This window comes from Schistocerca serialis, chromosome 8 (assembly GCF_023864345.2).
Source record: "Schistocerca serialis cubense isolate TAMUIC-IGC-003099 chromosome 8, iqSchSeri2.2, whole genome shotgun sequence".
NCBI classification, from domain to species: Eukaryota; Metazoa; Arthropoda; class Insecta; order Orthoptera; family Acrididae; genus Schistocerca; species Schistocerca serialis.
Window position 1 is genome coordinate 210,895,266 of NC_064645.1, and position 26,794 is coordinate 210,922,059.

Sequence of the window (26,794 nt, forward strand, 5' to 3'; positions counted from 1 at the left end):
AGCCCCTACACTTTTAATGCAGTCAGTCAGCGACCTTCAAGCTGCGGCAGTGAGAAAATCATATTGCCTTTATTCACCTACAGACAATGTTTAAAAAGAGGGCTGCAACTGAAAAACACACCAAATGTGAAACCTGTTCTTAAAAAATCTTTCAGCATGGAAAAATTTCAATCATCACCAAAGCTGTGCCATATGTAAACTGTAGTGAGTGAAGGTGTTGAAGAGCCAATGGTGTCGTTTGTAAAATAGTGGAAGGATGAGTGTTCATGGTGAAGACAGTAGTGGTTGTCTGTACAGGTGCAACGTAGTAAATTTAATAGTTATTAGGAGATTGGGCATCCAAAGGAAGAGTCTATCGAATGAAATCCATAATTACAGAAAAGGCATTACATTCTGAAATATTGGTGTACAATCAGAGATGCCCTGGCATTGAAGAACAGACCACCAGCCAGATACGGTAGTCACGGAACATGTCATTTCATAGCAGAACAGACGTCCAAGAACAGTTAGGAGAGGGAGGAGAGGTTGGATGTCATGCTTAGCTGAATGCCAGAGAGAACATCCATCTGTTGGTCCGACACACTGGTCGCTTCTTGCAGCCGACAAGGAGTCCTCTCCCATGCTCCTTATTGGCTGTTCTTGTGTTGTTTAGGGTAAAAGAAATTCAACGTTTTCTCACAACAAACAACTTCTGCCGATGCAATACTTCTACTTAACACGAGTCACAACAGCTGGTGCGTAAGTACTGAGAATGAATATTTGAATCGAGAAAAAATTTTAAGTTAACAATAAGAGTTCCCAATATCCTCTAAACTGACAAGGTGGCCTTCACACGTCCTTATTCATTAATGGCCTGATTTATTGCCTGTTGTTGTTGTTGTTGTTGTTGTTGTGGCCTTCAGTCCTGAGACTGGTTTCATGCAGCTCTCCATGCTACTCTATCCTGTGCAAGCTTCTTCATCTCCCAGTACCTACTGCAGCCTACATCCTTCCAAATCTGCTTAGTGTATTCATCTCTTGGTCTCCCTCTACGATTTTTACCCTCCACGCTGCCCTCCAATACTAAATTGGTGATCCCTCGATGTCTCAGAACATATCCTACCAACCGATCCCTTCTTCTAGTCAAGTTGTGCCACAAGCTCCTCTTCTCCCCAATTCTATTCAATACCTCCTCATTAGTTATGTGATCTACCCATCTAATCTTCAGCATTCTTCTGTAGCACCACATTTCGAAAGCTTCTATTCTCTTCTTGTCCAAACTATTTACTGTCCACATTTCACTTCCATACATGGCTACACTCAATACAAATACTTTCAGAAACGACTTCCTGACATTTAAATCTATACTCGATGTTAACAAATTTTTCTTCTTCAGAAATGCTTTTCTTGCCATTGCCAGTCTACATTTTATATCCTCTCTACTTCGACCATCATCAGTTATTTTGCTACCCACATAGCAAAACTCCTTCACTACTTTAAGTGTCTCATTTCCTAATCTAATTCCCTCAGCATCACCCGGCTTAATTCCACTACATTCCATTATCCTCATTTTGCTTTTGTTGATGTTATCTTATATCTTCCTTTCAAGACACTGTCCATTCCGTTCAACTGCTCTTCCAAGTCCTTTGCTGTCTCTGGCAGAATTACAATGTCATCGGCGAACCTCAAAGTTTTTATTTCTTCTCTATGGATTTTAATACCTACTCCGAACTTTTCTTTTGTTTCCTTTATTGCTTGCTCAATATACAGATTGAATAGCATCGGGGATAGGCTACAACCCTGTCTCACTCCCTTCCCAACCACTGCTTCCCTTTCATACCCCCGACTCTTATAACTGCCATCTGCTTTCTGTACAAATCGCTCCCTGTATTTTATCCCTGCCACCTTCAGAATTTGAAAGAGAATATTCCAATCAACATTGTCAAAAGCTTTCTCTAAGTCTACAAATGCTAGAAACGTAGGTTTGCCTTTCCTTAACCTTTCTTCCAAGATAAGTCGTAGGGTCAGTATTGCCTCATGTGTTCCAACATTTCTACGGAATCCAAACTGATCTTCCCTAACGACTCGTTTTTATTCCATTATGTCAAACAAAAATGTGTATCAGAGATTTTAATCTCCTCAACAATATGTTGAATACTTGCCAAACAATGTTTCTGAGGTAACAAAATCCGACTGGGAACAATATTTTCGAAACTGCTTCATATGTGTACGGTACAGAAGTAGATAAATATGGCGAATATTTTGTGAAACAACACGATCTGTACTAACAATGTTTTTCTAACAGCTTTTTTATAGACTTAACAGGTGGCCCACATAGATCCAGATGTATAGGGTCAGGACAAAAATATGTTAACTCCAAAAACACGACATATTACAATGCCACAAACAGTGTAGGAAACTTACTGGCACTGAAAACAGCTTCCAATCGCCTCAGAATGGATAAATACAGGTTCTGAATGGTTTCCAAGGCGACCTAAGACAATTCTTCCTGCAAAATAGTGGCACAATCAAGTAACAGTGTTGTAGGTGAATAGCATCATTCACCCTTCTCTCAAAAGCGAGCAACAACGGTTTAGTACTATTGAGATCTGATGACTGTGATGGGCAGGGGAGAAGAAATAATTCATCCTGGTGCTTGCAAAACCAGTCTTGGATGACACAAATTATGTGAACGGGGACCCTTCCATCTTGGAACACAGGAAAGGGACACTGCATCATGGGATAAACCCAACCATCCAAAATGGGCACACAGTCATATGAACGACATTTCAGAGTTATCATGGAATACCACTACATGGCTGCCCAAATAATTATCGAACCGCTACCACGTTTCACTCTTGGGACATAAACTCGCATAGACATCAGAAACAGTGTGAATGAAGTCTTGTCCAGCCAAATGACTTTTCCATTGCTTGATAGTGCAGGTTTTATGTCTTTAGCTCATTCGGGAATTTGCACCACTGATGAGCGATTTTTGGAATTCCAGCTTACTCTGCAATTCCCATCTTATGGAGCTCTCTTTGTTTTGTTTTCAATGCTGTGAGGGTTCACAAGTGTGACATTCTGTTCTGCAGTGACTATTGCAGCTGTCATTGTCTTATTTTTCATCACAATCCTCTTCAATGACTGTCTGCAACGAACGCTCAACACCCACTTTTGTCCACGTTCTGACTTAGCGGATGATGTTTTTCTGCTTTTGCTCTATGTGGTATGTGTCTTCGATACAGTGCCTCTTGAAACGCAGAACAGTTCGGCTTCCTTGGTTGAGAAGTACCTATCATACAAGCACCAACAATGTGCCCACGCTCGAATTCACTTGGTTTCTACATAATACATTCACAACTACACAGAACAATGTTTGTTACGGCACTTGCGACATTTTCAGTTATTGTTGAAGCGCAGTTCATGTTCAAATATAGCAGCGCAACCTGCAGGCTTGGCTAGTATTTGCATATATGTTCAAGCATGCATTTCTCGTGATGTTGATGTGTTTTTGTCCAATCCCTGTAGATTGTTGGGATTCACCTTATGATGAAGTTTACCAACAAACAGGAAAACAGATATGAACGTTGGCCTACTGGTTTTCACAGCTGTTGCAGCTTTTACAATACAATACTACACACAGTTGTGATTTCATTTATTAATTTGTTTCTTGCCCTAGAACGCTGCGTGCTCTATTATACTATGTAGCCGAACCTATGCGACGTTAGTCTCCTTCAACTTTCGTCCTGCTAACCTGCTAATATCTGGATTTTCGTTAGATATGAGAAGAAGAAAAAACCCGTTTTAGTAACTGTACACACAGTGTCAAAAATAATGAAGTTGGGTCACCTATTTACTGATTGTTTTCGGTTCTATCCTAAAGACATCAGGCAAGTTAAGAGCAGTTAATTATGTAAGTAGTTAACATAAGTATAGCAATAGTCTTGCCACAGTGGATACACCAGTTCCCGTCAGATCACCGCTGTTGGGTATGGTCGGCTCTCGGATGGGTGACCATCCGGGCCGCCATGCACTGTTGCCATTTTTCGGGGAGCACTCAGCCTCATGATGCCAATTGAGGAGCTACTCGACCAAATAGTAGTGGCTCCAGTCAAAGAAAACGACCGGGAGAGCAGTGTGCTGACCACACGCCCCTCCTATTCACATCCTCAGCTGAGGATGACACGGCGGTCGGATGGTCCCGATGGGCCACTTGTGGCCTGACGACAAGAGTGCTTTTAACTTAAGTATAACCTCCATTTCTAGAAGAATGATACTTCCTGCATAGCATACGTATGAGACATAGAATTAGGGGAGATCAAAAAGGTTCCATTTGAGAGCATTGCTGCAGTATATACGCAATGTTGAGTGACTCAAGTGCAGATGTATAAGCACCAACATGTTGGCAAAGGATTAGTGTGCCATTCGTGTCTTTCTGACATGCATCTGGTAAATATGGACACGTGAATTGTGGTGACATTATTACGAAATGGGTCCAAACAGGACCAACATATTCTTTTCTTGGCTACTGAAGGACAAACACCAATATATATGAACCGACGATGGAGAATGGTGAAAGTGTATGAGGCACATCTGTCAAAAACCACTGATGTGGAATAGTGCGCCAAGTTCCGTGCTGGTCGCGACTCAAGACAAGGAGCCAGTCAATCTGGGAGGCCAGCAGAAGTTATGCCAACTCAAATGGGAGACACTCAAGCACCCACCCTTTAGTCTTGACATCTCCCCTAGCAATACCAATGAATTTTCTATAACACTCACTATCGAGGTGGGAGGCGGAGGGGGTTATTTTAAGCTCACCTACAAAAATTTAAAAATTTCTTTATTGTTGTTGACATATATTAACAACATACTTTTGAAAGAGATACTGATGTGTACATCTGGTCCAGAACCTGCAAATATCTTTTAGCAAACTCTTTAGCATACTTTCAGCAAACACTTTCAATAACATTTACTACAAATATGGAGGACAGGGGATTCTTTGTGTCCATCATTAAAAAACTCAAAATGCTAATTTCATTATTTGCTGTTGGTTTTTCCTCACAACATTCTTTTTTAGAGATATATTGATGTACAAATAAGGTCCTGAACCTGAGAATACCGAATATGACTCAACTGGGAAAAGTGACACAAATTTATTTCTGGATTACGTTTAACTGAAAAATTTAAAACATTTATGGAATCTGATAGAAGAATTCTTACTAACAATAAATTTGTTTTTCAAAATTGTAAAACATAAATGAGCTAAAAAAATGAGCATAAAGTATTTGCCCCACCCCACACCCACCTCTGGTATTCGTAGTGTTAAAAAAGGCCTTGAAGGGTCGACGATTTCAGTTGGATGAGGATGTGCAGCAGGCATCTTCTCGCAACAGGGCACAGTGTTCACCAAACAGGTATCATCAACCTGGTGCATCAGAGATATGACTGCCACAATGCTCACACTAACGTTGCCTGATTGGCATACCAATTATGGACTGTACAACCATAGAACGAAAAATTTTTTACCACCCCTTATATTAAGTTTAAATTACCACCATGAAAAAATGAAATGACAAAAATGGTTCAAATGGCTCTGAGCACTATGGGAATCAACATCTGAGGACATCAGTCCCCTAGAACTTAGAACTACTTAAACCTAACTAACCTAAGGACACCACACACATCCATGCCCGAGGCAGGATTTGAACCTGCGACCGTAGCGGTCGCGCGGTTCCAGACTGTAGCGCCTAGAACCGCACGGCCACTCCGGCCGGCAATGAAATTACATAATTAATTTTTGTTTGTTTGCACGTGCATGTCTGCAGGCCTGGTACACATTGAAATCCCCACACCATAGTCTCATAGCACAACAGCAGAGGGGCCATAGTCTATGGTAAAATGGAGTATCCTCCAATAACTTTTATGTCTGCTTTTGAAAGGTAAGAATGCTGTGACCATCCATGTTGAGACGGTGGCAGGATGCGGCAACAATGTACCATCATATCGCACTCTGGTTAGGCGATGCAGACACTTCCAGTCTGGTAGACAAGTTGTAATTACCAAAAATGAAGTGGTACAGTATCTGTCTGTAAGGTAACGGGTATTTCCAGAGAAGTGGAAGCCCTGGTGTTCAAAGACCAGCTGTCAGAATCTAGGTGATAGTGGAAAAAGTGAATTAGTAACAGATGAGTTTCCAATATCTTAAAGAGTATTTTGAATGCGACACAGGTCACTGCTCGGTGGGTACCATGACCCCTCACCCCGATTCAAAAAGCCTGCCAAAGTGAGGCAGCACCATTAATGGTGTGACTGTGTCGGTCCAATCCAAATGATTTTTTAAAGCACCTAGTCCCACAGACGAGTACTCAGTGTATCACTACTAGCTCGGAACAAAAGAGTAAAGAAAGCAGTGGAAGCATGTGTCTTCCGTGCCACCAATAATGACGAACAACCAAGGGTTATTGGGGAAGCTGAGTGTTTCTTTGGGTTTTCCATGATGTGGTGCTAATACATTATGCTCGTATAAGCTGGTTTACAAACGACCAAACACAAATGAACGACACATCGGCGAACAGGAATATGCTGTAAACCAGTGGTTCCCAACATTTATAAGAGCATTACTCCTGCATGCAGTCGGGTATTAGCTTGTACCCCCTACCCATCACCAACAACATTGGTTCCTAATTAAACTTGAAAATGTAAAAGAATTTTGTTTCAACAGCCTTATTTTGAAAACGACGAAAGATAAATGATATGTAGTTTCTGAACGTGTTCTATTCAACCACAAACTAATAAGCCAAAGAGACAATTGATACTGCTTATTTCTCCACACTATGTGAGGAAGATGTTCACACATCTGCTTCACCAGCTGCAGCCTCCACTCCAATGTGTCACAGGTTAAAGCTAGTATTTAACAGAAAAACTGTCATTATATGAGACTTATGTAATGGGTATTACAGTCTAAGAAAATAGTAATAATAGTAATGAGCTTTTAAAATATTCATTTTTGGGACCAAAACATAGCTGAACCCTCTTGTTTTTACCTTCGCATCAAATTTAGCCCTCAGGGGGTAATTACCCTCATGCTGGAAGCCAGTGACGGTAGGCGAGGGCTGTCGAATAGCTTTTGGTCACATTCTGTTTGCATTCAGTGGTGCTTGCTGCTATTCTGCTAATTGTTGACTTCCGGCGAATCAACAAAGAAATTTGCCATCCTCTGGACTTAGGTGCTAGCAGAATTGCATGAGCGATGGAGTGGTTTGGAGAGAACATAATGCTGGTGATATGCGAACATAGATATAATAGATGCTAGCAGGACCCAACATCAAGTGCCAAATAAAAATAAATATTGATGGTAGAAAATTACCAAAGCACTCAAATGTCCAACTGGGGACATGGGAAAGATGACAAACTCATTAGATTAGATGCTTCCATCAGGTGGGAACAGTGGTAAGCATGTGGGAACAGAGTAATAAGCACAAGCTTTGTATTTATTTTTATTAAAATGGTACGCACAATTAATTTCATTGAAAGTAAGTTAAGTGCAAATATGAATCTACCAGAATGAAAAATGTTCCTATCACAGCATGAAAAAATGAATATGTCATATGTCCTGGGCAGAGTTAGGGATGTAAAACAAGGGAACTAGATTTTGACTTATCTGGCAGCTTCGACCTTCTTGACATAATTCGCATTTTTTTACTCATTACTGTTTGCGCCCATATCATGTAATATAAAGCATCACGTCAAGTGAAATGAAATGCCGTGTGGCTAGGGCCTCCCCTCGGGTAGACCGGTCGCCTGGTGCAGGTCTTTTTAATTGACGCCACTTCGGTGACTTTCACGTTGAAATGTTAAGTAAAGTAACATGATACATGATGTCATGTCATCACATGCCATCACTTCATCCAACATGGCATATGTCATGTCTTGTAATATGACACAACATATCATTAAAGTTTATAATAACGCAGGCAACCCTATTCTCACCATATATGTAACATGAGATTGGTTTGGAGGAGAAGTGGTCCCATCGGGGGGGAGGGGGGGGGGGGATTTCCCCCTCCGCTAAATATAAACCAAAAACTTATTCTAATAAGCCCCCCCCCCCTCCCAAGCACTGGAACAAATTCACCACTAGAAATTTTATCCCTCCACAGGAACTTGTTTTTGCCATTACATGTATGATCTTCAGCCATATGATATTATTTACTATGGCTGGTGAATATTCTAGATATTGGGCACAGAATCAGGGACTGTAGTCTATTTTTAGAAAATTTGAACCAATTCCCACAAGTCTGAAATACAGAAGCGCTAGATTTTTGAAAGCGAGTTTTCAATTTTATAATAAGAATGCACTACAAATCATTTCCACACATTCAGTTCACTTAAGAACGAATTTTATGTGCTACATTAAGCTCAACTTTAAACCATCATATGTCGGCAACAGATAAAGGCTATTGGATTAAAAAAGTCCATTTCCACTTTATCCATTTATCTACCTTCGTGCAAAGTTTCGGCCGATTTGTAAAGTTCAAAATATAGAAGTGACACGCTTCAAAATCCTCCCAGAAGAACGTTTTTTGCACTTTTTTGGACAGAAAATCCGAAAGATGCAGATACGGATAGTGCCATTAGCTGAGCATTAACTTCAACCCAGTTAATGCCTTTGGAAAAGGAATTAATCTATCCAGACAGTTTGCCTGGGTGCCAGCTCCAGTTCGACATTCAAACCTTGCTCAATATATTCTAACACTGCTACATTCGAATAGCTATACAAATGGCTGCTGGTTCATGCTAAACAAAGAACTTTTAGCCCATGTTCCTAGCTCAAATAGGAACTGAGCACCAAAACTCTTGAAACCGCCATTCTGCGTGCAGCCTTTTCGTATTACAGCACTTCCGTGCTGTAGCGATTGTGTTGATTAACCCTACAGCAACAAGGTGCGAAACCCAAGACATAAATAAGGTGGGGTAAAAATTTACACTACGTTTTTCTAAAATATCCCTGCTAAAAAAAATTGTTCTGGAGTAATACAAAGTAATAATCAAGCAATATGCAACATTTATTACAAAGTATTGTTAATGTTTTACAATATAACGAAACAAATAATAATTATAATATCAATGTATTTTATTGTATCATGGTTGTCATACATGGAAATATGAGACTGCACTTATCTATTGTATTCAATTAAGCTTTTTGTTATAACATTGCAAAACACAACAGATCATAAAGCATAAGAATCATTGAAGAAATTGTTTTGCATTAAGCTTTTTGTTATAACATTGCAAAACACAACATAAAGCATAAGAATCATTGAAGAAACTGTTTTGCATATCAGAAATAATATGCAAATTGGTAAAAAATATAAAGCTAAAAACTATGAAAAAATAGCTCCTCATGTAAAAGAAAACAGATTTTATAAATTAATTTCAAAATTTGATGAAATTTTGAATACATCAAACATTTTCGAACTAATGTGTTATGTCAACTTTGACAAATACTTCTTCAATGGTCTTTGCACACTAGTTTCTAACAGGCACAGCTTTCAAAGGAATTTTTCCAGCCTTCTTTTCGACTGCAAAGAAAGCATCGTCTTTTTTTTTTTTTTTTTTTTTTTTTTTTTTTTTTTTTTTTTAGTCATGCTGCTGATATTGGAATATCATTCCCAGAATCAGTCAAACTCTGTCCCATGGTTATGCAAAGCTCTTCGAGTGAATTTTTTCTCGTTAGCCTGTCATCCATTTCTGTTTCAATCAGCCCAAAAGCCAATGACTTCAGAAAATTGCTTTCGCTGTTTGTGCCGTCATTGCCCTTTTACAAGACATACGCGTTTATTTCTAGCACAGGGAGTGTACAGTTCTTGACTATGATAGAAAAACATACACCATAAATCAAGGAATGCAGCGAACTTGTCTGCCGTTCTTCTTTGCAATCTAGCATGTTGGTCATCAAATCTTGGATTACTGATCAAAAAGTCACATAGGTTTTTCGTCATAGCTCCTCAGAAAAATGGGGGCTGTATACTACGGATCACGCATCAGTACAATATTGACAAGCACATTTTTTACAGCTCCACTCATAAAAAGTAACCAAATAATGCTTTTATTTCATTTTGGTTGGTTATTTCCAATATACCATTGCGGTGATGTGAATTTTGCCCTTGAATCAGTAATTTTTTGGTTTGTATACGTAATAGTGAAACCATGTCATTAGTAAACATCATTTCAAATAATTTCAGGGAAGACATTTCATTTGTTGCCTCGCCTAGTGTGCCAGGTTACTTGTACTGCTATATTCTTTGCTGGCACGCTCGACGCTTTTTTATGAAATGGGTGTGTGTTCCAACAATACCCATTTCTGCCATATAAATTTCTATTTACTTGGCGATCATCTTCATCTGATGAATCAACCTAAAATTGCGTTACATCGAATTCGTAATCCTCCTTGTCGTCTGTGATACGACCCATCTTCAGATTCATTCTCATCTTTTTTAAAAAAAGGTTCAAATGGCTCTGAGCACTACGGGACTTAACATCTGAGGTCATCAGTCCCTTAGAACTTAGAACTACTGAAACCTAACTAACCTAAGGACATCACACACATCCGTGCCCGAGGCAGGATTCGAACCTGTGACTGTAGAGGTCGCGCGGTTCCAGACTGAAGCACCTAGAACCGCTCGGCCACCCCGGCCGGCTCACTCTCATCTTCGCCTGAGTCACTGTAATATACGTTTTCAGCCCCTTCACACTCAAATTCTCTTATTATTTCCTCTGGAGTTCCTAATATTTTGTCAGAAGACATTTTCTATGTCTAGAAAAGAAAGTACCACCTATTTAGTAAACAAAAAAATTTAACATAAATAACATGGTGGGGTGATTTTTTACCCCGATGATTAAATGTCATGATTTACCTCTTAAAGGATGATGGAGAATAAAGCCTTAGAGATTATAGCCTCCTCAACATGAACAATACTGAATGGACCTTCCGAGAAGCCAGTAGTACCAACAGTCTTGGTGGTACACTGCCATGTGGTCTTAGCCGCTTGATGGTCTCTGGAGATAAAGAAGAACACGCAAAGTGGAAGAACATTGCACAGAGCATAAACGTTGCACACGCCTTCTGCAACACAGCAAGTCTGCAGTAGCTGAACATTGTATCTCCAACGGACATTTGATGGAGTGTGACTAAACATTAATTTTGGCCACAGAAACATTTTTCTGGAACTCCGTTATAAAAGAGTCTGTTGAAATATGCATCGAGGAAAATCTGATTAACCCCGATAGCGGTTACTAGCTGGATAGTGCGTGGAATCCCATCATCTCCGAGATTTGCTCTAGACAATGACGCCAGAATACTCCAATAACTGCGACGAGTGGCAACGCCAAAGACAGCTGGTCCTTGCAGTGGTGCTGCCGCTGGGCAGCATGATCCTTCTGTCACCACGATGCTGACACAAGCGTGGCAATACAATCAGCGTGCTATATAAGGCGGAGCAGAGAATGTCTTTGTCAGTCTTCGATGGCTCACCTGAAGATAACTGGCAGGTGTCCGGTGGAAGCGTGGAATGAAATTTACGACCGCCAGCTGCAATGACGAAATCTCTTAGAACATTTAATTCGCCGAGAAAATTTTAAATTATTACATATTTTAGTACCGGCACTGGTACTTTTTGATATTATCTCCCTTAGAAGTACTTTATAAAATCCTTGAAGTGTTTCACGTATGTCACTGCAGATGTCAGGAACTGTTTGAGGTACAGCAGCTACAGAAATGGGAAGTTATTTGTAATGTAAATGTTTCCAGTTGCTAATAAACAAAGTATAATGAGAAACAAGAGACTTATGTAGTGCCCTCTCTCTCTCTCTCTCTCTCTCTCTCTCTCTCTCTCTCTCTCTCTCTCTCTCTCTCTCTCTCTTTCACACACACACACACACACACACCACAAGAACCATATCTCAATTTTAGTTCTGCATTGTGGTACAAATAGTGTATTAATTGACACGTCTGTGACGACTATGATTCCAAAAAGAAAAGTGCAGTGTTTGTAACTTCATAGAGTTGAAAAATTATGCTCGTTCTCTTGTGTTGCCTCCCATCCGCTCCAGTATAAATGATCGTTCACTATCCAGGGTGAACACTGATAAAACCAATTAACTGCAGGAATGGATTCCTGCCTGGAGATGGAGGAAATAAGGTCCGATGAACATGTGTGCAGAAATGGATAGTGAGCACGTAACAATACAAATCGTCCCAGAACACAGTACAGAGTTGTATCGCAACAGATGCCAAAATGGCCTCCATGGGTTGCAGTGCACACGTTCACATCTCAAATCACGGATTGCCGCATTCTTTTGCATGTTATGGCCCCTCTCCGAGTACCATCACAGGCGTCGAGAACATGCTGTTGGAGGGTCTACACAAAAGGAAATGGTTCAGTATACTCAACCTTTTTAGATGTTCCCAGAGGAGAAAATCCAGGGGGTTTAACTCCAGCGATCTGGCAGGCTATGCTACACGGCCTCCGTGTCCTATCCAACGTCCAGGGAAGTTGTTGAGATTTCAGCAAACTGTAATGCAGATGTGGGGTGGTGCTCCAACACGCAGAAACCACATAACCTGCTGCACTGCCAAAGGCACATTCTCAAGCAGCCAAGGCAGAGTATTCCAGCTACGTTCCTCCGTCGAGGCATTGTGAAGCAATTACTGGTCGAAATGTATGGTCGCCAACGAGGGAAGTCTACACAGGGTGTATACGTGGACAAGGAAAAAAATTTTCCCGGATTTCCCGATTAAAAATACGCTTTCTTCCGGGTGAAAATACACTTTTACTGTGTTGAACGACAATATATTTTCCCTCGGAACTGCACAACTTACCAATCATTTGAATGGTTATAGTTTTATACATGGACGTAGAATTTGCCGGCTCTTTAGAAAACGAAAATCGGGGAAAAAGACACGTTTTGCAAATATCTTTGATGTGCAGCAACATGTACGCTTATGAAAGTATACATTCCACCAAACACCACATGTCACTTTCCGAATCATTGAAATAGAGATTTTGATGCGCTTTTGTAAGCCAGTCATAGCTCATGTAACGTAATCTCGCCAGTCAATGGCAGCGGACATTCAGAGCATAGGACGCGTGATGCAGTCAGCCAATAGCAACATCACTGTTAAGCAGCACGAACAAACAAACAGGGAAAGTTAATAGTTTAAATTAATATACATAGTGTTGCTACAATAAAAGTGAAGCTTTCGCATATAATATTCGTCTCTAAGGTTAATAAGCTGTAAGAGAAGGTAAGCATTCACATATAATTTTTATCTTTTTTGCATGTGTTACACTTTAAGATATATAACACAAATGTGCCAGTAAAATTTTTAATAATGACATAAATGTCTGCTCTCCAGGGTTCAAAATTCTTCTAAATGGCTTGTCATCAAAGAGTTGATTTTTAAATGAGAGTCAAACGCTCTGTGATTTAAGAATTCATGGTATATTATCGCACATTGTTCAACTTACATGAAAGGATATTTACTTGGAAAGTAACGCTTTTCAAACCAACGTTCGCAACATTTTTCCGTGACCTGTTAGAAATAGGTTCGTTTCAGTAGTTGCCAGAGAGTGCAGGTAACAGGCGACACCGCACTTGAGCAGCTACCATGATGTAGTAAGCCCGTATGTACGTATGTGAAAGATCATACATCATGTCATAAAATAAACAAGACATAAGAGGATACTCTAAGAGCATCGGCATTTCATGAACCATTCTAAAATGTGCACATTTTAAGTGCGTACTTAAAGTGCACATTCGGATGTCCAGATTCCTAATGAAGTAGACCTCGACCTCATATTAAGTTTTTCAGTGTGATTTTCGGGATGTAAATTTTCTTGTACCACCAGTACTGTATTACATCATGTTTGATTCTTTATTATGGCATAATGCCATACGTGCTAGAAGATGGAAACGTGCACTTGAAATGCAGCGGACAGTTGAAGCTAGCCAGTATTGTGGAATTAAACATTTCGTTTCAAATACATTGACTGCCTTTGCGGAAAAGGTTACTAAAAGTCAAATTTCTTTAGCAAACAGACAAAAATAACTTCTTTGTTATGCGAGGCGATTAATGCTTGACTGTCAGAAATGTGGAAATAAAATCCGAAACTAAAAACATATTTTAGCCTTCCGTAATTATGTGAACATATTTTAATTCACTTGATAGCTCCCGGCCAGAGATATCTGTTTTGTTTTCATTTGACTTGACAGTAACCGAAGGGGAAACAGCAAAAAATCACTAAATGTAAACAAGCGTAACAAAGAGACTACCCACTATAACTCAGACTGTTCTACGCATAATCCCCGGATCTACGATAACGGGTCAATACTAAAAAAAAATCGAATTTTCAAAAATATCTTTATCTTGTAGCGCACATCCTTCTGAAAATCCTGAAGCATAAAACATGTGTGTTTGAGGAAATGTACGAGTTATTATTTGGTATTAAGTGTGGCAAAGTGCAATGCCACACCTCTTCATATAGCATTCTTTTATCGCACGTTACTGTATTTCGCTCTGTGGAATTGAAACATTAGTTTTTGTAATGGATGCCATCAAACTATATTCAGGACAGTGGAAATTGAAGTGTCTTGTGGTGCCTCTCCCGCTCTCAGTCGGCCGGTATGACAGCCTGTCCCTCTTTTTCTTTAAAAAAAAATAAATAAATGAAAAAACTCGCAATTAATAGCGAATGGGATTATTTTTAAAGAAAACTTCAGAAAATTTGCACTCTTTAATGCCTACTAGCTAAAAACTTGCTGCTTTGTGAGACATAAAATTAAATGCAGGATACATAAAACCAATAAAGACAAGAGAGAAGCAAGAAAGTACACATTTCTTCAATCCTTAGCTTTTTTTCTCTCTGATCTTGTTACAGCTTTACATGGCGTGGTTTCCTTTCTGCGAAAGAATCTATTACTTCGTCAAACGTTTTGCTACATGAAAAGTCGAAATGTCGTTATCTAATACTAAAAAAGCTGTTAACGCAAATAACACCCAAGACTGGTGTGGTTTCTCGATCTGATTACGTCTATTTTGTCACTCTCTGCTAGAAACAAAATAGGCCATCTAGTCAAGAAAGTCATTTGGCACACGTACCTGAGCTACAGCCACTTTAGTGACAGGAAGTGCTTCCTCAAGCTGAGGACCCTTGTGCACTTCAACTATATGGAGAGGACTGTTAGAAGAGTGCTATCAATGTGCAAGTCTTGCCAGAAATTTAGCAATACCACAAGACGAGCATTCTGGATCTCATGAAGTAATGTTCACATGTTCAGTGGAGTTTTACAAACTAAAACACTTGGCTGCAATGGACCTCATGGGATTGTTGCCACGAACAAAATGAGGATTCTGCCACATACTTGTGTTTCTGGAACTAACATCCAAATTTGTTACCCTAGCTCCCTTGAAACGTGCAACATCATTAACTGTATCAAAAGTCTTTCAAAGGGACTTTTTTCCCCAAGTTGGACATGTTGATAAGGTGATATTGGACAATGGTCCACAGTTTCGCTCTAACCTCTGGAAGGATACATTACGAAGACACAGATTGAAGCCTGTTTACATATCCTTGCACCACCAGAGCTCAAAACCGGCGGAGCGTATCATGTTAAGAGCTTGGAAACATGTCTAGGGCATACTGCTCCAAACAGCATACATCCTGGGATGTCTTTCTTCCAGACTTCCATAACGTACTGAGTGAGACCACACATGGTGTTACCCACATTGCCCCTCTTACTGTGCTCAGAAACAAACAAGCCGTCGACTTCATTCGAAAGTTGGTAGACTTTCCATGGAGGGGTAGAGAGCAACACGACACCATTGTCGAATTAGTGCTCAAAAGAATAAAGGCAGCGGTGCTCAATAGGAATCCACATGCCAATAAGAAGGCACATGTTAGAGAGTTTCACGTGGGTGAAAAGGTCCTGCTCAAATCATTCCGCCTATCCAATAAGGCCCAGCCCAAATGCCCCAAGTTCTCCGTTTACAATGGCCCGTTCCATGTCCGGAGAGCAAATGCGTTGGAATTACAATTTGTGAAGTTACACACGTCTATTGGGTTACATCACATAAGCCATATGAAACACTTCTGAGAATGAACAATGTCCATTGCTGGTCCTCACAGATACAGGGCTATTACAAATGATTGAAGCGATTTCATAAATTCACTGTAGCTCCATTCATTGACATATGGTCACGACACACTACAGATACGTAGAAAAACTCATAAAGTTTTGTTCGGCTGAAGCCGCACTTCAGGTTTCTGCCGCCAGAGGGCTCGAGAGCGCAGTGAGACAAAATGGCGACAGGAGTCGAGAAAGCGTATGTCGTGCTTGAAATGCACTCACATCAGTCAGTCATAACAGTGCAATGACACTTCAGGACGAAGTTCAACAAAGATCCACCAACTGCTAACTCCATTCGGTGATGGTATGCGCAGTTTAAAGCTTCTGGATGCCTCTGTAAGGGGAAATCAACGGCTCGGCCTGCAGTGAGCGAAGAAACGGTTGAACGCGTGCGGGCAAGTTTCACGCGTAGACGCGGAAGTCGACGAATAAAGCAAGCAGGGAGCTAAACATACCACAGCTGACGGTTTGGAAAATCTTACGGAAAAGGCTAAAGCAGAAGCATTTCTTAAACAGGAGATTGGAAAACCGATGGATCGGTCGTGGTGGAGATCATGATCAACAATTCATGTCATGGCCTCCACGCTCTCCCGACTTAACCCCATGCGATTTCTTTCTGTGGCGTTATGTGAAAGACTCAGTGTTTAAACCTCCTCTACCAAGAAACGTGCCAGAACTGCGAGCTCGCATCAACGATGCTTTCGAACTCATTGATGGGGACATGCTGCACCGAGTGTGGGAGGAACTTGATTATCGGCTTGATGTCTGCCGAATCACTAAAGGGGCACATATCGAACATTTGTGAATGCCTAAAAAAACTTTTTTTGAGTTTTTGTATGTGTGTGCAAAGCATTGTGAAAATATCTCAAATAATAAAGTTATTGTAGAGCTGTGAAATCGCTTCAATCATTTGTAATAACCCTGTAATATACATATTACAAGCAGCAAGTTTTTCATGCATACATTAGGCTAACGTTTTGTTCTTCTCTCTGGCTCATGCTGTTGGAATGTGAATTAAAATGGCTGTCTCTGGACGCAGGGGTGGAACCAACAGGTTCCTGTCACAAACCAGGAGAGAGGAGGCGGACAATGCGGCACGTGGCTCCAGGCCACTACGCAAGGTGGGAAGCGTCGCTGAGTCAGGAATAGTTGGCGCCAGGATTTCACCGGAAACAGATCCCACCCATTCACTGCCCTCCACAGAAATGAACAAGTACCAGAAAAAGTCCCACCCTTTTACCCCCACCACAGCGACTAAGTGCACCCAAGAATATGCTTTGGGATCTTCCCAAAGAGTGCACAGTCTCTGTTTTTCACCGCATTTTATAGATTGATCACATGATTTACTCCGTTTGTTTGCCGCTTTGCACATTACAATAGCGAACAGTGTTTTACCCTTTGCAGTATTTGCATCGTCGCAGTATTTGTATCTTTTAACACATTTCCTTGGACATCTTAGCAGCGTTTTACTGCTTCTACTTGTGCATTGTAGCAGTATTTGCGTTTTTAACACATTTCCTTTGTGGCTTTTACAGCGTTTGCTCCGTCATCATAATACTGTTTTGCTTCTTATGCTTCTACGTTGCAACAGTACTTTGAAATGAGTGCTTTTAAATGTGAAATTTGAGAAAATGAGTACAGTTACCACAGACCTCTGAAGTGCCATATTTCTACAGCGAGCCCACAAAGCTGAGCGAAATAATGCTGCCGGCCGAAGTGGCCGCGCGGTTCTGGCGCTGCAGTCTGGAACCGCTTGACCGCTACGGTCGCAGGTTCGAATCCTGCCTCGGGCATGGATGTGTGTGATGTCCTTAGGTTAGTTAGGTTTAACTAGTTCTAAGTTCTATGGGACTAATGACCTCAGCAGTTGAGTCCCATAGTGCTCAGAGCCATTTGAACTATTTTTGAAATAATGCTTCCTGTTACAAATAATGAACATTCCTCTGCCTACCAGTGCTACTTATGTGATAAGCATTTTACTTAAAGTAATTTACAACAACACCAATGAAGTATTCAAGGGAAGAGCAAAAGAAAAGTTTGAAGTGTACGATATGTGCATTTGAAATTGGTTCTAAAAAGTGCTGATAGGATCCTTGTTGCGAATCTCAACCAGCGACGATTATAAGTTAACTGTATTAAGACTTGTTCAGCAGGAAAAGCAGCTAGGCTCAAGTTCCCGGAAGCTTTGCAACAGTATTTGTAGATGATACTGACCAGCACCGCTGAAACGGTGCCAGGAGACAAACAACATTACGTGACTAAATGACCGCTGCGGCCAGACTCAAAACAGGGATCCAAGTAGCTTTCACATATCACATGATGATGGAAATACACCAAGTAAGTGGGCAGCCTCTCAGCAGGAGATATAGAATGTCCTAGTAGATTTCTGTGACGCACGAAAGCAATATAAATAGGGAGTCAGGAGGAGCCCGTAGTCAGTCGAGATCTGCTGAGTATAACGACGCAAGCTCCGTGTTGTTCTACGGCAGACATGGGAACTCAGTAGGATTTGCCAGCCTCTTTTTTTTGTGGTTTTAGGGCGCACAACTACAGTGGTTATTAGCGCCCAGACTAAATTATGAATGCACTGCGAGGCACAATGTTAAAACAGCAACGAAAAAGGACATCACTACAAAAGGCACATTAACAGGCAAGGGATCAAAAGAAAACAGCAGAATCAAATGTCCTTAGACAGGTTTGTCAAGTGGATAAAACGAAGAACGCGACCAGTTGCTCCTGGGTCATCCGCTAAAATTTCATCCCGAGTACATGGCAGGCCAAGATCAATGCACAGTGTATTAAAATTCGGACAGGACGTTAAAATGTGGCGTACCGTCAGCAATTGCCCATGTGGGTAGAACGGCGCCGGTGCAGCCGTCAGCAGATGGCGGTGGCTGAACCGGTAGTGTCCAATCCCTAACCGGGCCAAAACGACCTCCTCCCGCCGAGAAGGGCATGGAGAGGTCGTCCAAGCTGTGGGGAGAGGTTTCAAGCCCCGAAGCTTGTTTTCAGAAGGTGTAGACCAATCGGCATGCCACAGCGATAAAATGCGCTGACAAATGACCCTGCTAAAATCAGATCAAGGCACACAACAAGAAGCTGTCCGAGGCTGGAGGACCGCAGCCTTGGCCACGGCATCTGCAGCTTCGTTCCCAGGGATACCGACATGGCCAGGAACCCACATAAAGGTAACCGGAGAACTGTCATCCGCCAGCTGCTGAAGAGAACGTTGGATCCGGTGCACGAAAGGGTGAACCGGATACGGATCACTGAGGCTCTGGATGGCGCTCAGGGAATCAGAGCAGACGACGTAAGCATAATGATGGTGGCGGCAGATGTAAAGAACAGCCTGATAGAGGGCAAATAGCTCAGCTGTGAAGACCGAACAATGGCCATGGAGCCGGTATTTGAAACTGTGTGCCCCGACTATAAATGAGCACCCGACATGCCAGCCTCGGCTCCGTAGCATTCACGGAGGCAGATTCCAGATCAAGGTGTTCAACTGATAAAATTAATAGAGGGCAGTGCCAGTAGGACTTTTTTCAGTTGCCAAGCTATAGAAATGAATTCTGCCCTGAATAAGTAACCACTGCTAACCGAGTTCTGTATCCTGCACATTAGCAATAGCTTACTCCTTCTAGACGTCGGACTTGTTGAAGCTGCCTGCACCTCCTTCCACTCTTAGAACAGAACGAATGAGGTAAGACCCCTAAATATAACATGTATCAATCTAACTCCCTCTCGCGACACGACAGGAGCGGAAGAAAAATTGGTGTCAGATGTGGGGTATGCTAGGTGATTGTCTAAGGGAAACAGATATCCAGGGTACTGGAATAGGTGCAAGGGAAGGAGTAACGGAGTATGAGAGGATTAGGACAGAGAGTAGCTGCAGACGTGGGTCCACATTTCGAGAAGCAACAGCGGCAGCAGATGTGGGCAGAGGCCCACCGTTCCTGAAAGCAACATCGGTTGCACATACTGGTGAGAGGCCCACCGTACCAAAAGCATCATCGGCTGTAAACGTGAGGAGGAGGCTCGTGAAAACCAGCAAGGCGTCAGCATCGCCAGCAAACGTGAGCAAGAGGCTCACAACACTACAGCACGCAGCGCAAGACTACAGGAAGATTAGTGAAAATTACTTCTACAGCCTATTCAACTCCCAACGATAGTAATAACTGACTGTATTTAAACTATAGTGAAGCAACGAAGTTAGTGCCTAGAAAGTTTGATAGAAACAGAGAGCAACTCTCTGAATTTATAGACAATTGCGACAGTGCTTATGAACTAGTAGAACCAAAGTCTAAAAGATTGTTTCTTAAATATATTATAGGTCAAATAATGGGTTCTGCCCGCAGTAAACTTATTGTTAGAGATCACACTGAAACATGGTCCATTACGTTGCGACAGGAATATCACATACAGCAAACTGCATTAGTAAAGATGATTATGTACAGCTAAGTAGCAATGACACAATAGAGAGCAATATAGGGGTGTTAGCAAGCAGCGGAGCGGACCATAAGTACAATTAAAGCTGAGGTGCTAAAGCAGAAAATAGGAGAAGCAGAAAGGCAGTGACGATAAGGAGTATCGCAAATGAGGAAATTAGAACTGAAGGAGAGGTTAGAGTAAAGCTGCGGACGAAAAGAGGTGAAGGATATTAGTATGAATTCCATGTTGTAAGGACACAAATGGATTTGCCATTCGAAGGGTTACTAGGAAGGGATTTCCTAGAAAAGCAGAGTAGTGCTAGATTATGCTCGTAGAAAGTTTAAGTTACGAGGTAAATGGTTAGAGGATGCACTGTTATTGAAGCCAGATCGAGTAGTAAACAGAGAACGGGGCAGTTAAGCAGCAGTTACCAAACACGGACGAATGGGAGCGTCACCATTAGCAGAAAGCGAGGTATGCAAGGCGAGGGCCACGTGGACCGAACAGACACGGTGATATCGAGAGGCATAGAGGGAATCTCACAGATAAAGAGAGAGTGCCATCCACTGAAAGTGAATTTAAATACAGAAATAAAAAGTATGAAGATGAAAGAAGAGAAAACGATAAAATAAGGAACGAAAACCGTTATTTTAAAGCTAAAGTGTATTTCATGGAAAGTGAATTAGAAGCTGCCAAAAAGCAGATGGAAAAACTGAGAAGGGAAATAGCTCATCCAAGGAAATCATTTGAAGGGCAGGTAATTAAAAGAAAGAATAGCACAGAGAAGTCGGAAGAACATATGTTCACAAGAGAGAAATGGGTACTTAAGGCCAGTAAGGGTTAATCAGTGAAATGTAGCCAGCAGGGGTAACCAGTAAAAGATTTTAAGTATGATAAACGTAGCCAGCAGGAAATTACGATCGGTTCCAGGGAGGAAAGATTCGTAAGAAAGTGAACGGTACAGAAGTGATAATTCCGAAACAAGAAGTAAGGCGGGGCGTGATTAGCCCCTAGGCAATAATAACAGTCCAAGTAGGAACTTGTATTACGAGTATATTAAATATTCGCAAAGAAGAGGTACAATTAGACATGCCAGAAGTGTCAGCAGAAGACTTGCCGCAACCAAGTAGTTATAAAATTAGACAAGTGTCCACCAGGGCGAAGAGCGTAAATAAGTAAAGGCTCAGCATGTTAAAACATGCGAACGAAACATTTAAATAGTGAGGAAGAACAGGCTCTCGAGAGGATATGCGCTGCATATAATGATGTATTTCAATTACCTGGGGACGTATTGACTCATACTACAGTAGTGAAACATAGTATACCATCAATACCAGAAGCGAAAGGAATGATAATATATCAAAGGCCGTATAGAATACCCCAGGCGCAGCAAGAATCGCTACAAAAGGAAGTAGAAGGGATGCTAGCTGATGGGATAATATCCGATAGTAATAGCCCATGGAATTTCCCCATATTAGTATTGCCAAAGAAAGGATTATAGGAAGTTAAACGACATTTCATTAAATATGGTTTATCCCCTTCCCAAGATTTTTGACAGACGAAAAGGACCGAGAGGAAACAGCTTTTAGGACTCCCACAGGACATTATGAGTACAATAAAATGACCATGGAACTGAAGATCGCGCCGTCGACGTTCCAGAGACTAATGAATACGGTACTCAGTGGAGTACAAGGCGACAGGGTTTTTATTTACCTCGATGATATAGTAGTAGTGGGTGCATCGTTAGAGGAACATAATGCACACCCGGAAAAGGTATTCGAACGTCTGAGACAAGGACGCTTGAAATTAAGAATAGATAAATGTGAGTTTCTAAGAAAAGAGGTAACTTTTCTGGGTCATGTCCTAACTGCGTCAGAACTACATCCAGATCCCGCAAAGATAGAGACCATCAAAAAGTACCCGCCGCCCAAGACAACAAAGCAATTGAAATCGGGGCTCACTGCATATTACAGGCACTTTGTAAAGAATTTTAGCAAAATGACCAAACCGCTACATGATTTATTGAAGACGGGAATTCCATATGAGTAGGGGTCAAGCCAAGAAGAAGCATTCCAGCAGTTGAAGGAAAAACAGATTAGTCCACCGATATTGCAATACCTGGATTTTGAAAAAGAATTTATAATAACCACGGACGCCAGCAATAATGCGGTCAGAAGCAGGGAAAAATGGGAAAGGATTTACCCATAGCATTCATTGTTCAAATGGCTCTGAGTACTATAGGACTTAACATCTATGGTCATCAGTCCCCTAGAACTTAGAACTACTTAAACCTAACTAACCTAAGGACAGCACACAACACCCAGTCATCCATAGCATTCATATCGCAAACATTAAATAAGGCAGAACAAAATTATAGTACAGTGGAACGAGAATTACTCGCTGGGTATGGGCTGTGAAATATTTTAGATCATATGTATTTGGTAGTAAGTTTAAAACTGTGACCGACCACAAGCCACTTGTGTGGTTAGGAAACATATCAGATCCATCATCGAGATTAATGAAGTTCCGGTTGAAGCTATAAGAACACGACTACCAAATACTGTACAAAGAGGGCAAACAAAATAAAGTAGCGGATGCATTATCATGGATTAGGAGTATGCGAGAAGGAAAAACAGAGGCAGTACCGAAGACGGAAGACGAAGCACCAGAAGAACGGAAATTGTGATCAGGGAGGTGCAATAGGAACAAAAGGGCACAGAAGAGGCACAGCAAGAAGCGCCCCACCAATAGACTCAGAGATTGCATTGAGTCAGGAAGAGCAATTGGATATGTTAAAGCAGACGCACGAGTCACCGATAGGGGGGCATTAAGGAATGGGGAGGACGTATGAGTGAGTAAAACAGTACCGCAGTTGGCCTGGAATGAAGGCAGATATCGAAAAATTTTTACGTTCTTGCGAGAGTTGCCAGAAGAATAAAATTACACAGACGAAGACAAAACAGCCAGAGTTTATTTTTGATCGTTGTGCCGTTGACATAGTAGGGCCTATCCCACAATCGAATGCAGGAAACAGATACATCCTGACGTTCCAAGATCCTCTGAATAAATTTGTTTTAGCAGAACCAATAGAACGGCAGGACGCTGATACAGTTGCATGAAAACTAGTAGAAAGTGTAATCTTGAAATTCGGAATACCAATATCATTGCTAAGCGATATGGGAAGTAATTTTTTAAGTGAGACAGTGAAAAGGGTGTGCAAATTATTAAAGACAGAGAAAATACAGACAACCAGTTACCATCCGCAAACGAATGGGGCTCTGGGGCACACACATCGTCCGCTAACGAAAATGTTAAGAAATTTCATAGCAAATTGCAACTTTCATATTCAACAATACACAGCACAGTACAACGGGTTATGCCTCTTTTGAAATATTTTTTGGGAGAAAGTGCAATATTCCAGGAATATTACAGAAGAAGCCACAGAATGTAATATAAAATTACAATGATTATGCGACAGAAAGAGGCCAGGGCTAACACACAGAAACGCAAAGAACAAAGTAAAAAACGATATGATAAGACACGGAATCTGAAAGTGTTTAGAAGACACGATAGAGTACTTTTATTTGACGAAAGTGTAAGAAGGGGGCATTCGAGGAAACTAGATAGTCAATGGAGAGGATCATTCACTGTTGTAGCTGTAAAATGTAGACGCAGTAATAAGGATAAAACGACAGAAGCACGTAAAGGTGCATGCAAATAGACTAAAAGAGTTCTTTTAATTACACATGTGGAGAGTAGTAATAATAATCGGAAGCTTTGCAGTGGCCAGTGTAACAGAAAACAAGATACTTCCACAGGAGGTGCAGGTGCAGAGATTCCAGTCAGCACCTGGTATATTTCACTGTAATAAAGGAACTGTACACCTATACAGCACGACGTGGTGAATAGTAAGTTATTTTAATTTGCAGGCATGGAACGATAAGTTTGAAAGCACGGATCAGTCAGCCACAAGGGCAGTGGTAAATTCCGTAAGGACTTTACAGAAGGCGAACCTGAGTACCGTAGAATGTGAGACTGTGAACTTTGGCATAGCGGGAAAATAACTGAAGCGAGGAAATTAATAAATCAATTTGCCCGACACGAGCAAGAACGTGCGAAACGAGGGATTTTGAATTTTATAGAGGAAGCGACTAGTGTTATTCGGCAAATTAGATGAAGAAAACGAATCATTTTTTAAAGTCAAGATAGATGTTCTGGAAGAACAGCAGCTAAGGCTATCAACGGAACAAGTAACGATCGTAAGGGCATCGTTAATGGGGTTCAATCAGGCAATAAATGCGGTAACTAAAACAGAGGAAATATAGAAAATGGAATACATAAGTTGATCAACCACATAGAGGAGTTTGAAAATAGTACAGATAAGAGGATACAGTTAGCATTGATTTCAGTAACAATCACGGAACAATTAGTACAGCTAACGACGATGTTTAATGAGTTAGAAAGAGGATATGATCTGTTGATATCGGCAATTGTAAATGCACATAAAGGATTATTAGAACTGCACTTAATGAATCCTATTCAAATGGTAACGTTTTTGGGGCCAATTAACAATGAATTAAGAGAAAAAAAGTTTCCTATCGAACTCACTGAAGACCATGGGTATCAGTTATTACGTGTAATAGATTTAGATGTATTTTTAGCCGGCAGTACGTTAAGATATGTATTGACTGTACCACTAGTGGATAGCACTATATATAAGATATACAGGGTGGTCCATCTGAAGTTTCGGATGAGATTATCTCGAAAACTATACATCGGGTAAAAAATCGGGTAAGACAAGTTCCTAAGCTAAAAGGGGGACATCAAATGATGCTACATGTGACCTCCAGCCCCCGCCCCCTTGGATGGGGCGGAGGGCAACTTTTAAATCTTAAATGGAAACACCCATTTTTATTGCAGATTCGGATTCTCCAAAAGAGTAATCAAGTTTTGTCTGAAACATTTTTTAAACCATTGACAGATGGCACTGAAATCGAGAAAAAAGTAAAATTGGGGGAGAACTTTGATTTATTTAGAATTATCCTAGAACGACGCATGAAACCAATAAAAAATATGCGCCCATTCATTCGTTCGTTATACCAAATTAATCTATTTTTGTTCAAAATGTACTGTAACCTACTGTTAGCGTTACCCAGTAACGACTACATGGACGTAGTAGAATGATGTTTCCATGGGGTGCTTCATTAGTGAGAGTCCCCTTGCCTCTCACAATTTGGGGTGCTTAATTAATGAAATTAGCCACGAAGAAATTGTTCAAAATTATCCCCATTTGCTTCAATGCATAAAGTCAATCGCCTGCGAAAGTTTCTATGTTTCTCTCGTTTATGAACCGGTGCCATGACTTCATTTTTTAAGGAATACCTGATAGCTTCTAATCTTTTCTTTTCAATACCACGCAGTGATATATAGTGCCTTCTGACAAACAGACAATTCTGTCACCGTATTGTATCTCATTATTTTGATCTTATAATGAAATGTGTAATCACGCGTAGTAGCTACTGTCTCATCTCTCCGAGTGATTTGGCATTGCACATTGTCAACAGAAATCAGTCCTATCAGGTGAAAGCTTTGCTCATTCCAGTCCTCCAGCAAATTGAAATTAGATATTAATGTAGACTTCTCTGTATCAGTTAGCAAATCAGTACAATTCTTCTTGCAGTTACAATGCTCTCCTATTTCATGTGGCATTGTTCTTAGCTTTTTAGATACCACAGATTGTCTACCATAGCTGTCTTTTTCTGGACTTACCACTTCAGCTTGACTCTGGATATTCCATCATCAATTGAAACAACGGCCACAGTTGGATTTTGAACGAAATTCATTTCTATCTCCATGTAGTCTTCTTTATATGTATCATTGTATCCTTGGAGTAAGTGTTTTCGGCAGACATATCTGTGACGCTACGAATTTTGATGTAACTTCCAGTGGCCAGAATTTGTTCCAATTGAAATCCCGGTGCTAAGCACTTGTGAGAAAGTCGAGTTCAGCTGCCGCCTGGACATCTGTCTCTTTCATTGTCATTGAGAATGTGGCAGACACGGACGGCCAGCCAGTGTTGCAAAAACGCCGTACAGCTCTCCCCCCCCCCCCCCCCCAATCACCGCCGTTTGGCGTGCCCCCTACAGGCTTGCCGTGGGCCAGTGACCCACTTCCTGGCCGCTGGCCGCACTCTAGG

The 26,794-nt window shown here is 41.1% G+C and overlaps 1 protein-coding gene across 1 annotated transcript in view; it reads right to left on the reverse strand.

The window, feature by feature from the left end:
• Positions 1–26,794, reverse strand: part of LOC126416702 (cytochrome c oxidase subunit 6C) — a 94,010-nt gene that overhangs the window by 57,526 nt on the left and 9,690 nt on the right. The gene's annotated exons all lie outside the window — the stretch shown is intronic.